This window comes from Hyperolius riggenbachi, chromosome 6, assembly GCF_040937935.1.
Source record: "Hyperolius riggenbachi isolate aHypRig1 chromosome 6, aHypRig1.pri, whole genome shotgun sequence".
Classification (NCBI taxonomy): Eukaryota; Metazoa; Chordata; class Amphibia; order Anura; family Hyperoliidae; genus Hyperolius; species Hyperolius riggenbachi.
The window spans coordinates 279,528,868-279,545,091 of record NC_090651.1 but is presented as its reverse complement, the minus strand read 5'-3'; the positions used below and the strand labels follow the sequence as shown (position 1 = coordinate 279,545,091).

At 41.4% G+C, this 16,224-nt stretch overlaps 1 protein-coding gene across 9 annotated transcripts in view; it reads right to left on the bottom strand.

Annotated features, from left to right (window-relative positions):
* The window catches only part of CADM1 (cell adhesion molecule 1), a 539,770-nt gene that overhangs the window by 66,310 nt on the left and 457,236 nt on the right, over nt 1–16,224 (bottom strand). The gene's annotated exons all lie outside the window — the stretch shown is intronic.

The window sequence follows — 16,224 nt, the reverse complement described above, 5'->3', positions numbered from 1 at the left end:
GTATGTGAATAAATATTCCACAATGTATGTACTGTGCTCCCACAACGCTGTGTAGAAGCAATAAAAGTGGACTAAATATTTAGACAAACCGTACTTCCCCTAATATCATGGTGGGGACTGGTGCATTTTAAGATATAGCACATTAACACCATTTTACTGTAAATGAATAAAGCAAAGAGCATATAAACAATGAATATTACCACACAATAGTCATTTACATGGAAAATATGCAAAAGCTGACCTACAAGTAAGCACCGAGATCTGAAACTTGTATTAGCCATCAATGGAACAAGTAAAATGTTAAAGTGAACCAGAAAGGAAAAAAGTGCTCTTAGGGGATACTCTGGAGGGAGAGGTCCTCTGGATCTTAAAGAGTCCAGTGCTGGGACACCCAAAAGTCAGCTTGTTGCAGCTGCACTAGCGGCTTCCCGCTTGGGCTTTGGCAGAAATAGCCGAGCCCACTAGGGCCTGCTCTACTGCGCAGATTTGAGCCACCTGTGCAGTAGAGCGGACCTGATCGGGGCTCAGCTATTTCCGCCAGAGCCCAAGCGGGAAGCAGATATGGCACCTGCGCAGGCAGGCTACTTTTGTGGTTATTGTTTTAGTGCGCCCAGGGATCCCAGTGCCTGATCTAGCTGGCTGAGGAGGATGGGGAAGCAGCATTAGGATCCAGAGGCTTCCCCCTCCTGAGGTAAGTATCTGCTTTTTTTCCCTTAATTTAAAGGTACAGGTTAACTTTAAGTGATATGTTTAGTTAAAGTGCAAATGGGGCAAAAAAAAAAATAGATGCCAAGCAAACTCCAATCATCTCCAATGCTCATTTTTGTAAAAATCATCAGTCCTGAAGAAATAATCATGCATCTGAGGACCAGACTTCTATATTTTCTCTTTCTGGGTAGAGTAGGGTGATCCGTTCAATGTGCCACCACCCAAGGATGGGATGTAATACTGCTATGACTCCCAAACAGGTGGAACACTGCCCACTTAAGCAATGCCACCACTACCATTAGGTCTACCCTAATTAGAAATGACAGAAAATGAGCACAGAGCTGGTAAAAAATGGCACACGGGTCACATGAAAGTGTCCTTAGTGGAACCACAAATATCCCACAAAAACGTCTATAAACAGTTATTTGCTAGACAGTTATAGACTGTGTTTCACTTTGCTCAAAAGCTTAGCATATTGATCACTAATTGCAGGTGATGAGCAAAGATGACAGAAAGGGACTTCAGAATGACTGTAAGCAGCGTAGAGAGGACCTATATATTTCTTTGTTAATAGTGTGGTATAGAATTCTTTCCTCAGAGTTTACAAAACTCTCTTCTTGAAATGCCAGTGAGTTTATAGTACAGAATTATCTCCCTAAAAAAAGCAAGACCCATAATGTGTTGCTTCAGAATAGTTGGTAGAGCCATGCAAATAATAGCAGTTATGTAATTCATACATAGGCAGTGTGACAGTAAGTGAGAAACACATTCCTCAGTGGGGCAGATGGCAACAGAAGTAGAACAACAATTCTAATTCATTTCTTGCCGTGTCTCGCTGAGAATGTTCCATTTACTTCTTTCCCTGACACTCAGGCCAGTTCACATTATCACCACAAGAGGCCACTCTGCATTGCTATTCAGCAGGTTGCTGAGCACTGACACTAGTGTTACACTGCACTATGTAACAATACATGGCACTGTATAACAAGGCACTGTATAACAAGGCACTGCACTAGTGTGAAAACCTGACATGGGGCCTGACCGCATTACAAAAATGCTAGGTGGTAAGGAGTTTTTTTTTCTAAGCATTCAAATATTGAATTCAGACGTGGAAGTAGTTTGGTATTAAAAAATACAAAATTCGAATTAAAATCATTTGTTTTTCACCTCCTTTTTTTTTTTACCTAGTTGAAAGGGATCTTTTTATCATTTCAGAATGGAACACTTTTTTTATATGCTTTCTGGATGCTTGCCATGCTTACAGGGGCGGAAAGGGACAATCTGCACATTCAGTAGTGGTGCATTGTGGGTAAACACAAATGTTCACTTATAGCTGAATTATTGCAAATTTCCTTCTGTTTTAAGAAGGCACATTTCACCAAGCATTGCTTATTAGTAGGAGGGCTTTTCGGTCTCTTTTATCCCCCTATACATTCCTGGTGGTTTGAGTCACCATGAGCTGCTTGGTTACTCCCTTTCACCTTCTAAAACAGTATAAAACAAATAGTATCCCATCCCAACCAAGCCCAATTAACCGCTCACCCCTTTATGCAGGTTGGTATTGGCCAGGAAGACCAATATGCATAAAGGTAAGTAATGGGTGTGGCTAAAGTTTTAATGCATTATGTAGTTTTTTTTTTTTGTTTGTTTTTTTTGCAGCGCCAATGCAAGCATTGATACAGGGATTAAATGAGGCCAGGTGGAAAACCAGTAGTGATATAGTGCAATATTCTACATGTTACATAGTTATATAATTATTTGGGTAAAAAAAAAACACACAAATATCCATCCAATATACTGTATGAAGAAATCAAATATTGTGTTAAAGGCAATAGGTCTGGTTCTTGTCTAGGTATAAAAGAAAAAAACTAGAAAAAGAAACCCCTTGTACATGGACGTTTTTTTTTTTTCTTTTTCTTTTATACCTAGACAAGAACCGGACCTATTGCCTTTAACACAATGTTTGTTTTCTTCATACAGGAAATTGTATGTGTGTTCTGTTGCATTGCATGATAACATGTTATGGGCCCCATCACGCTAAAAGATATGATCAGTGAGATTTTACGCTATCGTAATTTCATGAAGGTTTCTGCAGCTTGGCACTGGACCAATCAAGTACAGTAGCTGATGATTTTCATTGGTCCAATTCCAAGCTTCATACATTTCCATAACATTAGCATAATTTGTATCAGCACAATTTTTTAAACAAATCAACGCACTAATCACCCCAGTAAAAAAATATTTTAAAAAAGCCAAAATCTTCTCTGCTCTATTAACTAAAACCATTACCGTAATTTTCAGCTTTAGAGACAATTTCCTTACCGTGGCAGAGGTGGTTACTTGAGCCTTTTGGAAATACTTCTCAATAAAAGGTATTCACTTACATTTCATGCCTCAGTTAGTCACTGCACAGGGGTGTAGCAATAACCATAACAACTGCTATGGGGCTCTGGAGAGGAGGAGGCCCAAATTGTACTGGATGTGTTCACTATCAACTTTCCTTTGTTTCTCTACCCTCTGACTTTGTCACAGTGCCCATGGACTATACTCAGTATACATTGCATGGAAATATACATTTCCCAGTCAACTCGTATCCATAGGGTAGCAGGTGGCATTGCTCAAGGCTTTCAAGATCTAAAGGCCCCAAGAAAATGTTGCTATGGGGCCACATAGTCTCTAGCTCCGCCACTGTCACTGCAGTTACATCTTTACATAAACAAGCTGGAAACCATTTATCTTTGTGGACTGAAGCTGTCTTCATCCATTATAAAATGCAAATCCACACAAGAAATCTAACATATGGACCTGATGAGTGAAGATTCCTTTTGCACGTGGCTTCCATTATTATGAGGACTTTGTGTCTAGGCCTACCTTTGTATCTTCAGGGTCAAAAGGACAAACAGACTACAATTTACTGTCCACAGACCATAAACTCAGAATAGCTGGCTAGTTACATTCAAAAATCCCTTTAATTAAATGTGCCTGCATTAAACTGTCAGTTGCTATACGCACCAGCAGAAATAAACTGTTTGACCCTGAAAAGTTTCTTAGATATACGTGGACTGGGCAGAACTGTTGTTGAGTCATGTCGCTAAAAAACAGAAATGTGATGTTTCAATCATTATGCAGATTACTAATGCATCGAGGTTCAGTGTTCTAGGCCAGTGTTTCTCAACATTTTATTGGTATGTACCCCTTTTAAAACCCTGTACTCACCAAGTACCCCCTAGCATAGTAAACATTATCACACGTACCCCTTGACAAATAGATCTTTAATCATAGTACATGATAATTGGTTCTAAACTATTTCCAAGCATTTACTATTGCTTTTAATTAGCTAAAATACTAACTTGGTGTTGTTTAAATAAGATTTATCATTTTCTAAAACTCTAAATTTGTTCATCTTGGTTAAGTATATCAAGCCTGAGTACCCCCTGCAACCATCAGGAGTACCCCCTGGGGTACGCGTACCACAAGTTGAGAACCTAGGTTCTAGGCCATCCATGTAAGAACACACTTACTGAACTAACATGAATAGTTACAGGGTTTATTTATTTGTTATTACTGAACAAACATAATTGCATGCAATGTAACAACCTAAACTTAAGGATTTTTTTTCCCTCTTTATGTGCCCTCTTCAACTATTTTATAGAGCAACAAATTGGTAGCGGGTGGGTGGGAGGAGAGTAGTACTTTGGGCTGACTGTAAAAGAAGTGATGGTAACAGTGATGCATTCACGCTTTCACAAAAGACATTTAAGGCAAATAGTGTTTGATAATCTGCACACACACCTTTTAGGCTGCGTACACATGCCCAACTAATGTGTACTGTGATGCTGCGTAGCGGATGTTGCGCTGTGTTGCTATGCAGGGAGGGGCAATGGAGGAACAATGAGCGGTGCATGATGTAACGTGGCAGGCAGGGGAGCAGCGCAAACAATGAAATCTGCTTCACTGAGGTTGAGTATATCCGTCCCGCGGGTTGGGCTGAATCGTTTATAGGAGGCTTTAAAAGAATCAAGTGGGTGGATCAAGAGGTTCAAACAGAAGCGGTATACAAAAGCCAACACTCCAAATACAGAAGGTGATGTAGTTTAATCCATAGCACTGTGAGAAGCCAAGATTTTGGGGGCTACCAAGACTCCTTATCAAGGCAGTGATAGGACTGAAAACGTACTTACAATGTTGGTTTAAATTGCATCACCACATGCATCTGGAGACACCCACACACACCTTGGAATAGCTGCATACGCAATACTAAATTAGTAATTATATTAGAATATTGAAAGGTGTATGGATAATCCATAGCATGATAAATTGAAAACATTACTTTTTGTGCCTTGCAGGGCTAGTGAAGCTTCAGGAAGGGGATGTTCCTCAAATTGCCCTTTTTTCTTCTTTCTAATTTTAGCTCCAGCTATCGCCACACCCAAATTAGTCTCTGAGCGTTGCTATAGCCATAATTCTCATTACGGCCTATGGCAGTGCCCAAAGCGCCGTGCCGAAATTAACTGATTCGTCCTCCCTGGCGTACCTACTCTCACATGGGATAAAATAGGGTGTTAGTGTTTAGCATCCCTTCATAAAGAGAACACGAGCAAAAGCTCAGGTTCAGAAATACATACTTACCAAAGAAGAGTGAAGCTTCTGGATCCTAATGAGGCTTCACTCGCTGTCCTCCGCCCCTACCCAGGACCCTCCTCTGCTGGTACAAATGTGGCTGTCTGCAGCCTCACGAGCACGGGTAACCGTGTGCAGTACCACGCTGGCCTACTCCGTAGGTGTGCCTGTTCTTGCTCAGGCGCAGTACAGCCATGCTCAAAGAGGAGTGCACATCTCCGATCAGATTACCAACAAGCCCTTGTCGGTAATGTTTTGGAGGGTCCACGCTCAATGACTGGGAACCAGAGGACAGCGAAGGAAGCTTCATTAGATTCCAGAGGCTTCTCTCTTCTTAGGCAAGTAGGTGATTTTGTATGAGAGTTTTGGCTCGGGTACACTTTAAGTAAACTTACACATGCTTACTGGAAACATGACTTTCGGGTATAAAAAGCTCACGCTTATTTCTTTACACCGGACCCAATTTATATTTATGTTGGCTATAAACCCTTATTAGATGTTTGTTACAGTTAATTTGTGATCAGGGCTCCCCATACGGTACAATGTGCCAATGTACCGGTTTGTGTCCCTCTGTCTACTCATCATTTAGTTGGGTTGGTTATGCAGAGTTAATCAATCTTTTGCACTTGAAATCTATATTCTTGCATTTATTGCAAGTTCAGTTTGACCATATTTATGCACTTTATATGCTGCTATTCTTTGTAAAAAAAAATGTTCAATAAAAACGTAAAAAAAAAAAAAAAAAAAAAAAAAAAAGTCATGCCCCTGCCCTCATACAGTATTGTAGCTAATACAATCTACTTTGCTAAAGCTGCTATAATTGTCTACAGAGTATAGACCCTCTGCATTCAAAAAAAAAAGGTGATCTTCTTAAGTTTATGTAACTTTAGGCTGAACATTTTTTAAAAAAATGTATTATATTTTGTTTTCATGCTTTACAGTGTACACACTGCATTGTATACCTTCCCACAGCTGATACTCTTGGACAACCGAAAAACAAATGCCTAGCCAATCACATATGTGCTATATGGTTAGCCTGCTTTTCTCACCTGAAAACTGACCATTCAAGCGAGTGAAAGGAGTGATGGGTAAAGAATGATGACCTGGCGTATTAGGGGAGTTTGGCCTTTGTTTCCACAATCCCATGACGCATCAATGTGTATTTAGCTTTTCTAAAGCCAAGCCACTCTCTAATCCCCCTCAAAAACTGTTTGTTGGAATTAGAAGATTGACTGTATTTAGTAATGGCTTTCTGTCATTGTGTCACCCTAAACCGCAGACACTGACTGCAGAGGTCTGGGAATCTGGGCAAGAAGCAGCACACATTTGGCAGTAAAGTTCTGTACCAGATTTTGCCATCAATGAAAACAGACGGTTGAAGTTAAAGTGATGCTATCTATTGGCTAACACAACAAAATTGAAGATGCAAGCTATAAAAATATGCTAATCTAGCGAGTTATCCAAAAATAACATCCCATAAAGTTTATGATTTTAAAATGTAATCTCTGAATCCAGATTTTAAAATGTCAAAATTGCTTGTGGAACCCCTTTGTACAACATATAATAATAGTACACAGCACAATATTGAATTTAAAGTGAAGCTCTACCATGGTTTACAAAAAAAATGTTGCCAAATCCCCAGTACTCACATAATTTTGTAATTTAAAGTTATAAAAATCTTATTTCAGTTGGAAGCCAACGATGACTGGCTTGGAAGGACAGAAAGTTCAAATAACAGTTTTTGCAAGCATGAAACCAGTACATCTTAGTATTTAGTTCTATCTGCATGTCCTGCCCAGTAACTCACATATTCCTACATGAATATTTAGCTACACACAGCAGGAGGCACTGCAACTCTGGAGGAGTAATCAGCAACCTAACATATCCAATAGATATTGTACAGTCAGGAAGACTGTGGTATGGGTGTGGCAATCTCTGCAGATAAAACTAATGTAACAAATCTGAAATAATGTTTGCACAAATCCTAACGATGTAAAAATTTAAACTAAGGGGATTGCTTTCTTTTGTTAATTCAGAAGTCAAAAATTACTTTAAGTCCTAAGCCTCATACACACGCTGATAACGACTGGCTCAGGCCACAATCAGGCGTGTGTATGGCAGCTGGTGATCCCCAACCCAAAATCTGCCAGACTGATCTTCTCAACCCCGCCCATCCGTGATATCATACAAGCACCGCTGGTCATTCCTCTGTCGTCCCCCTGCATAGCAACACAGCGCGCCATGTTGTCAAGTTGTGCAACTCCCCTTTAGTGAGATCCAACTGTGTGCAGCCCAGTCCAGCGATGTCACCAAAGGGGGGATCAGATACTGATCCACTACGGGCGACATGCGTTGATAGTGTATACTCAGCCTTTTGTTCATGGCTCTCACAAAAGGGAAGTTGTACAACTTGAAGGCTAATCCTTCAAGAATATACTGTTCGTGCAAATAGCACTGTAACAAAAATGTTACAGCTGAACTCTAGAAAGACTTAATAGTTGGGATAACTAAACAAGAGATGTATTACTTTCCAAAAGATTTGGAACTCTGCTCTGCTAGACAGTCCCATGATGTATGTCTCACCCACACTGCTGTTTAGCCCTTACAGTAACCTCATTTTTTTTCCACTGCATTTTGAAAATACAGCTTATCTGTCTTTGCACCCCAGCCTGTGGATAACATAACCATACTGATAAATAATGTGGTGTCTGCATGCCAGACTGCTCCCACAGTTCGCTTGAAGGCACTGTGAGTTTACGACAGGGTCCTAGCCTTAAAGTGAAACGGATGAGATAAACAATTATATTTATCCTCCTACTGCTAAAAAATAACTTTTTTTAAGAATCCCAGGGTTTCTTTTATATTTAAACATTTACAAAGCAGGCTCAATGTATTATGGGCTCTAATCAGTGGCAGCCTAATAAGTATCCCAGAGTTAGAAAAAGGTCAATAGTTCAACTATTTTCTCTCTCCCTGCCCTCAGAAGTTGTATTCTGCCAGGAAAACTTTGATGTTTCCTATATTCCCGACAAGACAGAAGCGGTCACTTCCATGCCTAAAAATTAAGTATTTAAGGCAGCAAAATAAAACAAGTTAAACAACTTGGTTATTAATATGTTTTGTATTGTACATACATGTTTATCTGATCATGTCACATATCGCCTAGGGTACACTTTAATCTTTGCATGTTTTGTAAACAATACACTTTCAGATCCACTTTAACCACTTCGGTACCAGCAGCCTCTGCCCCCTTAAGGACCAGAGGCTGCTGGTACACTAAAACGCTGCATCCCGACGAATCGCCGCAATAATCCGTCGCTCCCGCCGGTCACGCCGCAGGCTGCTCTCTCTGCCGTCTCTATGACGACAGAGCGCTGTGCGCCGGTCAGGAGCCGCTTTCATTGGCTCCTGACCCTGTCACTCAATGTAAGCCAATGGGATTGGCTTACAGTAATGACAGGGCCAGGAGCCAATGAAAACGGCTCCTGCCCGGCTCACAGTGCTCTGCCGTCATAGAGGCGTCAGGGCAGCACATTGCGGCAGGTAGAAAGCGGCGGGAACATGCGGTGAATGGGACAGAGAGCTTACGTCCAGTCAGAACCGCAGCGCCACCCACCGACGTAGATTTAAACTGCGTAGGTCCGCATTTGGTTAATAATTCACAGCTCCATCTGATCTCCCATCTCTAATGTTGCTCTTGGAATATTAAGTATAGGTGTTTGATTTGTCCTGACTAATCTAATGTTTTTCAAAGCAAGCAGGCTCTGTCAACTTGTACGTCTGTAAACGTATCCTTTCCATTACAGTCTAATGGGAGACAGTCTGTGGTTAGCAAGTCTCACAACTGTTAAATGTTTGGACTTAACTAAACTCAATTCAATTATGTAAGCCTCCAGCCTCTCTACATGCACTGAGTATATAGTAGATAGTGCCTACAAAACTTGAGAAAATTGTAGCATAAATGAGGGAGAAGGATGCTGTAGTTGGCATATAGAGATTATTCATTTATATTAGCGCCATCATCTTTTGCGTTGCTTTTGCGGTTTCAAATTTAATAATGCCCACTCAATGCTAAATCAGTAGGTGTACTTTTCCCCATGAAGGTCTGACCAAACAGTAGATATGAGGCTTAAAGGTGCCCATACATCTAGCGATTTATGGGCAGATCAACCATGAGACAGATCTCTGTCGGAACAAATCTGATCAGAGAGAGATCTAATGTCTGCCCATACAATGTAGACCGATCTCCGAATCTCAAATTCCGATTGTCTGGAATCTGCCTAATTTTGCCACCTGTTTGGCTATCCCAGCAAATATAAAATGCCCCCCTCTCTCCGCTGTGTAAAATCTCACCTGTTCTGTTGGCATGACTCCCAGCCTCATTCCCCATCACCCCTGTGACTGCTGTTACCCCAGGGCCTTCCAGGAGGTGCTTGTGTGATGTCACACACACAGAGCCTGATGTCACATGTGGGTGATGGCGAAGGAGCCCGAGAGCTGCACCAGTGTGACAGGTGAGATTTTACACTGCAAGAGAGGGGGCATTTTACATTTGGGGGACAGCGGCCGGGGGTACCTTGCGTATGTTGGTTGCCGCAACACCGCACATATTACCGCCATGCACAGAAATGACCATTCCGGACTGAGATATTCCAGCAAACTCGATTTAGACATTTGACCAATTTCAGCTCAAAATCGATCAAATAATCGATTGGGCATGCTTGTTGCTGCACAGATTTCATCCAATTTGATAAAATTATAAAATCGGATGGTCGATTGAGCCGAAAAATTGGTAGATGTATGAGCACTCTTAGGGCTTGATTCACTAAGACAAATAGCATGCCTTATCAAAGATAACACGCTGTATCAAAGTTAACATGCCTTATCAGAGTAGTATAGTGAACTTATGCCCGATAATTGGCAATGACGAGAGCTCCGCTCGTCCTGCCCTGAGCCACTGCGGGTTCGTAGCGCTCGCTATGCTACTCTGATAAGGCGTGTTAACTTTGATAAAGCATGTAGTAGTATAAAACGTAACTTTTATTCTAGTGGTTTGTATACATATAACTGTCCACGTTTCTGTGTATTTTGCTACAATAAAGTTATGTTTTGTACTACTGAAATGGTTTATGGGCCTGCAAACTGAATCCTATTTTCTTGCCAAGTTAATAAGTACTTGGTAGGTGATTATATACTGTAAGTACCGTAGTATAGAGGTTTTCCTTGGTCCTATGTAAGATATACAACCTTGTTTTCAGAAAAGAAAGTACATTGTGGAAAACAAATTAAAATAAGAATAGAATGATTTTCAAGCTATTTAAACTCCATCTTTATTTGAAAATGTTGAAACAGAAAAATGTTATTGCTCTATAAAAAAAGATTTTTATTTTGAATTTTGATGCCAACAACACATTTCCAACACATTGGGGCAGCAACAACAGAAGGCTGGAAAAATGTGTAACATTAAAAAAAAAATCTAACAACAAATCAGGTTAACTGGCAGCAGATCAGTAACATGGTTACGTATAAATAGCATCCTTGGGAGGCTGAGTAAAGATAAAGAGGAGTACACCAGTCTGAGAAACACTATGCCAGCAAATAGTGCAACTGTTTAAGAATGTTAGTCAATGCAAAATTTTAAAACAAAATAGAGTATTACTAATAATACTAATAATTTACAGTTTAGAATATCAGAGCATTTAGAGAAACTGAAGATATCTCTGTACCTCTGTACACAGAGCCGGGACAAGGTCCTCCAGCACCCAAGGCTGAGACACCAAAGTGCGCCCCTCCATCCCTGCCACCCGAGCCATCAAACACTGATTGCTATTAGACTAAGAGGCGCCACAGGGCCCACAACCTCCCCAACACCTTAATATGTAGTTATCTGGCCTGCAGTCACTGCTATGTATCCCTTTTTCTTCTTTCTTTCTGCTTCAAACACAATTAGGAATGACAGCTGAATGAATTCTGTGCCCCCTCATACACTGCGCCCTGAGGCTGGAGCCTCTCCAGCCTATGCCTCGGCCCGGCCCTGTCTGTACATAAGGGACAAATCTAATCTTGAATGGCAATGAGCATCCAGCAAATCATTTGGCTCTGCATTAAAAGCATACACATTTCTGTTGATTCAATCACTGCTTTAATTTGGGCTAAAGGACACTTCCAAAAAAGCTTGATCTATCAGTACAGTGCATCACCACATCCACAAACACAAGTTAAAATGATAACATGAAAAGAAATAACTATGTATAAAAATAATTCAGAAACACTGCTGCCTTCTCTGAGTCCAGGTTCACTTCAGATGGCCAAAAGCAGTGGAAAATTGTACTGTACAGTCTAACAATATAAAATATAAAGGTTTGATAGCCGCGAGGCTATGCTGCAGACTTGCATCTCTGTTTTTTATTTTTCTTGATGTTTCACTTTATGTATTGACACTGGTAGCACCTTGCACTTTCATATTTGCTCCTGATGAAGCCCCTCTTTTAACGAAGTGAAAAATGTCAGGGTTGTGGTGGGGTGATGTGTGTATAGTATGTAGTTGTTATTTCAGTTTAAAGAGAACCCGAGATGTGTTTGAAGGATGTTATCTACATACAGAGGCTTGGATCTGCCTATACAGCCCAGCTTCTGTTGCTATTCCAATCCCCCCTAATGTCCCCTGCACTCTGCAATCAGACATAGATCACAGCCGCGCTGTGCGTGCTGTGTTTACATCTGCAGTGTCAGTCTCGGCTGCTCCCCCGCCTCCTGCAGAGCTCTGGTCCCTGCCCCCCTCCCAGGGAGGGAAGGGATGCAGGCGGGGACCGGAGTTCTGCAGGAGGTGGGGAGAGCAGCAGACTGACACTATAGAGAAAAACAGCCCGCTGCGACACCGACAACGAGGCTGTGATTTATGAAGGATTGCAGAGTGCAGGGGGACCTTAGGGGGGTTTGGGATAGCGACAGAGGCTGGGCTGTATAGGCAGATCCAGCCTCTGTATGCAGATAACGTTTTTCAAACCCACCTCGGGTTCTCTTTAAGGAAAAGAGGTACACCATAATACTGATTAGAGCCAAATAAAGGCTATGCATGCATTTCAGGGATTCCCAATTCCCCACCCAAGAATAGTATTGAGATATCTGCAGAGACAGGCGTTCTGTCTGTCTGTCTGTCTAATAAAAGTTAGGTTTTAATATGTTTTTTAGTTAGGTAAAATTGTATTTTGCCAATTTAAATCAGCTGTGTGTTAGCATTCAGCTACACCAACTTTTCTGAATAAACATGTTGCTGGCATCAAATTCAAAATGACTGAATGGCTTTCATAAAACAATAGTATTACTCAGTTTCAACATTGGTGGTGCAGCCCTTGTACTATTTTTAGTTAAGTATAGGGTTACATGACTTGCAAAACATCAAACTTTGTTTTTTCTTGCTGTATATTTTATGCATCTTTCCAGCTTTTTTGGAATGGGGTTGAATGGGGCCAATACATTCAGCAGACCAGAAGAATAGCTGTGGTTTAAGGAAAACTAAAGCAAATGAATACTAGTTAAAGTGAACAGAGCATCATTTTTAACACCCAGGGGAGCTCTATAGCAAATTAAAAATGCATTCTAAAAATGTGGTTTATTAAAAAAAACACTTTCATTTTACCTCATCTTACATTTAATGGGTATTAAGGCACCTCTTGAAAGAACTTGCGGCCAAAGGAGCAACAGATGATGGAAGGCAGATAAGAAATCACCTTATTAGACTTAATTGACCACAAACAAACCGAGTCTTCCCCACTGTACATCAAACAGAAAACATTAGACACACAAAGAATTTCACACCTAGCCTGGATAATGGCAGTGGAAAAGTAGCAGGGGGTTGAACTTCTCAAACATGGCAGCCCTTTCAGCTATTTTAAGCCAGGAGCTGCTTAGATCCCTTTACGGGATTCCACCTAAAAAACAAGCTTTCTGTTTTCAGAGAGTACAGCTGGGCTACATCACAAACCATATCTTTTTGAAACTGATGGCTCTACGTCTAAATTTACTGTGGCCCTAAAGACAGCTTGGCATATAAATCCTGGTCACATATTGACTATTTTTTAGTGGAAAGACTCTCCCTTCAATGTGTCAAAATCCGAAATACATTCCATCACTTGGTCTGACCGCACTCCGGTGACAGACCAAGATTCAGGGGATCTTCCCATGTAGATCCCTATAGAAACAGCTAGTGGGCAATTCATAACACTGCAAAGTGATGGCATTAATAAAACGTTAGGCATGCAACTTACTATATAACAATCACCTACACAAATGAAAGCGGATTTATTCCATGAGCATTTTATCCTAATCCAAAGATTGAGAAAATGAATTTCAATAATACTTTGCCACTTGCTCTGCAATAAAAAAAAAAGTGTCTGTCAACCTGTATTCCCGTTAGCAAACCAGTGAGATATAGCCATCACATCCTTGATTTAAATATAGCAATAGTGCTATATTTGAGATATTTTTCTTTTCGCCTAAGCACCATGGCAACCTGAACGTACCTGTTATGACAACTATAATTCTTCTCAGACAGGGCCTCATTTGTGCCAATTTCCATAGCAGGTGTCTGAGACACAGGTCAGGGAGCAGCAACTCCCGCTATACTGTGGACTCACTTTTATATGAGTATATTGTGGCCGCAGCAACATAACAATACTAACTGAAATGGAGTTTCCAACCAATGTTACATTTCATACTCTGAGAAAAATGATATTCATTCTGATGCAAGGATATGAAACAGGAATCATATTTCCATATATCCTAATTTTGTAGGTGGTAAATCACACCAAACTACTCAGTGCGTTAGGCAAAAGATATATGGCTGAGGAGCGAATAATGGAGGAAGTAAGATTTGTCCAATGCAGAGAAAGGCTGTCATTGCACTATAGCGAGAAAGATGGGGATAACCCAGAAACGCTGCTCTATATGACACCAAATTTAGATAAACATGAATTTCAAAAGTCATTGAGTGCCTCTTCTTTTCCTATATTGTACTCAGGACCGTGACTACAACCTACCGGACCCCTCAGTAAAGAGTTGCTGGCTGGGCCCCCATCTCCCAGCCCTCCCCCTTCTTCAAGGGCCTGGGGCTAAGAGGGCAGCTCCTATCAACAAATGCAGAATGGAGGCAGTGAAGCATTATACATTACTTGCTTCCGGCAGTGGGATAGGTCTTCTTTGTTCCCCTCTTCAGTGTAGCTCCGCACTGTACAGCCAATTACCATGTGGTTACCGCAGGGGTGTACCAATAGACCCTGCAAGGAATGCAGCTTCAGGACGGCCCAGAAGCTGTTGGGGGACCTGTGAGAGGAGGGGGGGAGAGTTTCTTTTCCCTGTCCTAAGAGACTGACAACTAAGGGCACAGAGAGAAAAAACTTTCTTCTCTCTGCACAATTGTTCTAATGACCAATCTGCTCAGCCACTGATAAGGAATCATAGCAAGTTTTGCAGACAGTCCCCATTCAGTGTTCAGCAGAGTCTTGTGGGCAGCGCTGCTCTGCCCCCAGCCTCTCTACCCCTCCCCAAGTAGTGTGTACTGTAGGGATGCTGGAGGAGTCTGGGCACGGAGAGAAAAATCTTTCTATTCACTGCACAAATGGGGGCCCCATCCAAAGATTCGCAGGGGGGCCCAGTAATTTCTAGTTACGCCCCTAGGTTACAGTCATGTGACAGGCATAGTGGGCCAAATGGGGATTCGCTCCCAGGTGTGCGGCTAAACAGAAGAGCAAAAGGGAGGATCTGTTCCACTGCCAGAAGCAGGTAAAATACACCTCTGCCACCGCTCTGCATTATTCTCTGCATTAGCTGACAGGAGAAGATCCCCTTAGCCCTCAAGTTCCCTCATGATGGTCGAGGTCATGGAGACTATTGCTACACCCCCCAGACTGTACCAGTTAAGTGCTGGAAGTGGTATCCCCTAAAAAATGTTGTCCTGACTCCCAATGTCATTAGGACATCACATAGATGAGATTACTGCGCCAGTCCCTACGTGAGGCTGCCTGCAAAACATTCCCCGGTGATGGGCCATAAGGATTGTTTTATAAAACACTGCCCTTACAATATTCTAAGCATATAAGTGGGTCTTGAATGCTGAAAAGGCCTCATTTAATCTTAGTTTTGTGATTTAAATTTAGTCACATGACCTCCTATTAGGCTTTTGCCTTTAAAGTGGAGCAAGGGGTGCCTACCACCTACTGGAACACCTTGTGGGTGGTGGCATAATCCATACTGCCACTCACTCTCCCCTCTTGCTCTAAATTGGAGAAAAATATGGAATGATCCACCACACACCCTCCATTCTACATTGCATTCTCAGAGGGAGGTCTGATCAGGACTTCATTTACTCATTCTGCGTAGCGTATGGAGGGGGTTTTGGTCCAGTGAGATGTGTAAGATGACTGCTCGATTTAAACATTGAATTAAGCAAAATACCTTTTTTTCAGAATTACCAAGCACTTATCTGTTTGGAGGCAGGATGCAGGGTGTTTTTTTAATTCATGGAAACCTACAGGGCTTTAAATCCAGCTAGCATTTCAATTTCACAGTAAGAAATATTCTACTTATTTGTGAATGTCATGACATGCACTACTACCACCTTATGGTTGCTGGATTGTGAACAGTCATTTATTCAGATGGTGATAGAAGCTACATCTATGGCTAAATTACAAGGAGTGGTGCAAATAAAATGTAGTACAAATATAGCATATGTCCGCAGAGCAACAAACGTATACTCAAAGCCATGTTTTAAGGGGGATGGGCTGGGGACGGGGGGAGGGTGATAAATTGGTTGTTCTTGGCAGAAGCTTTACCTATGCTCCATCATTACAAGTGTCAAATAGGGATGGGAGGCCAATAATAGATATAGCAAAATTACCC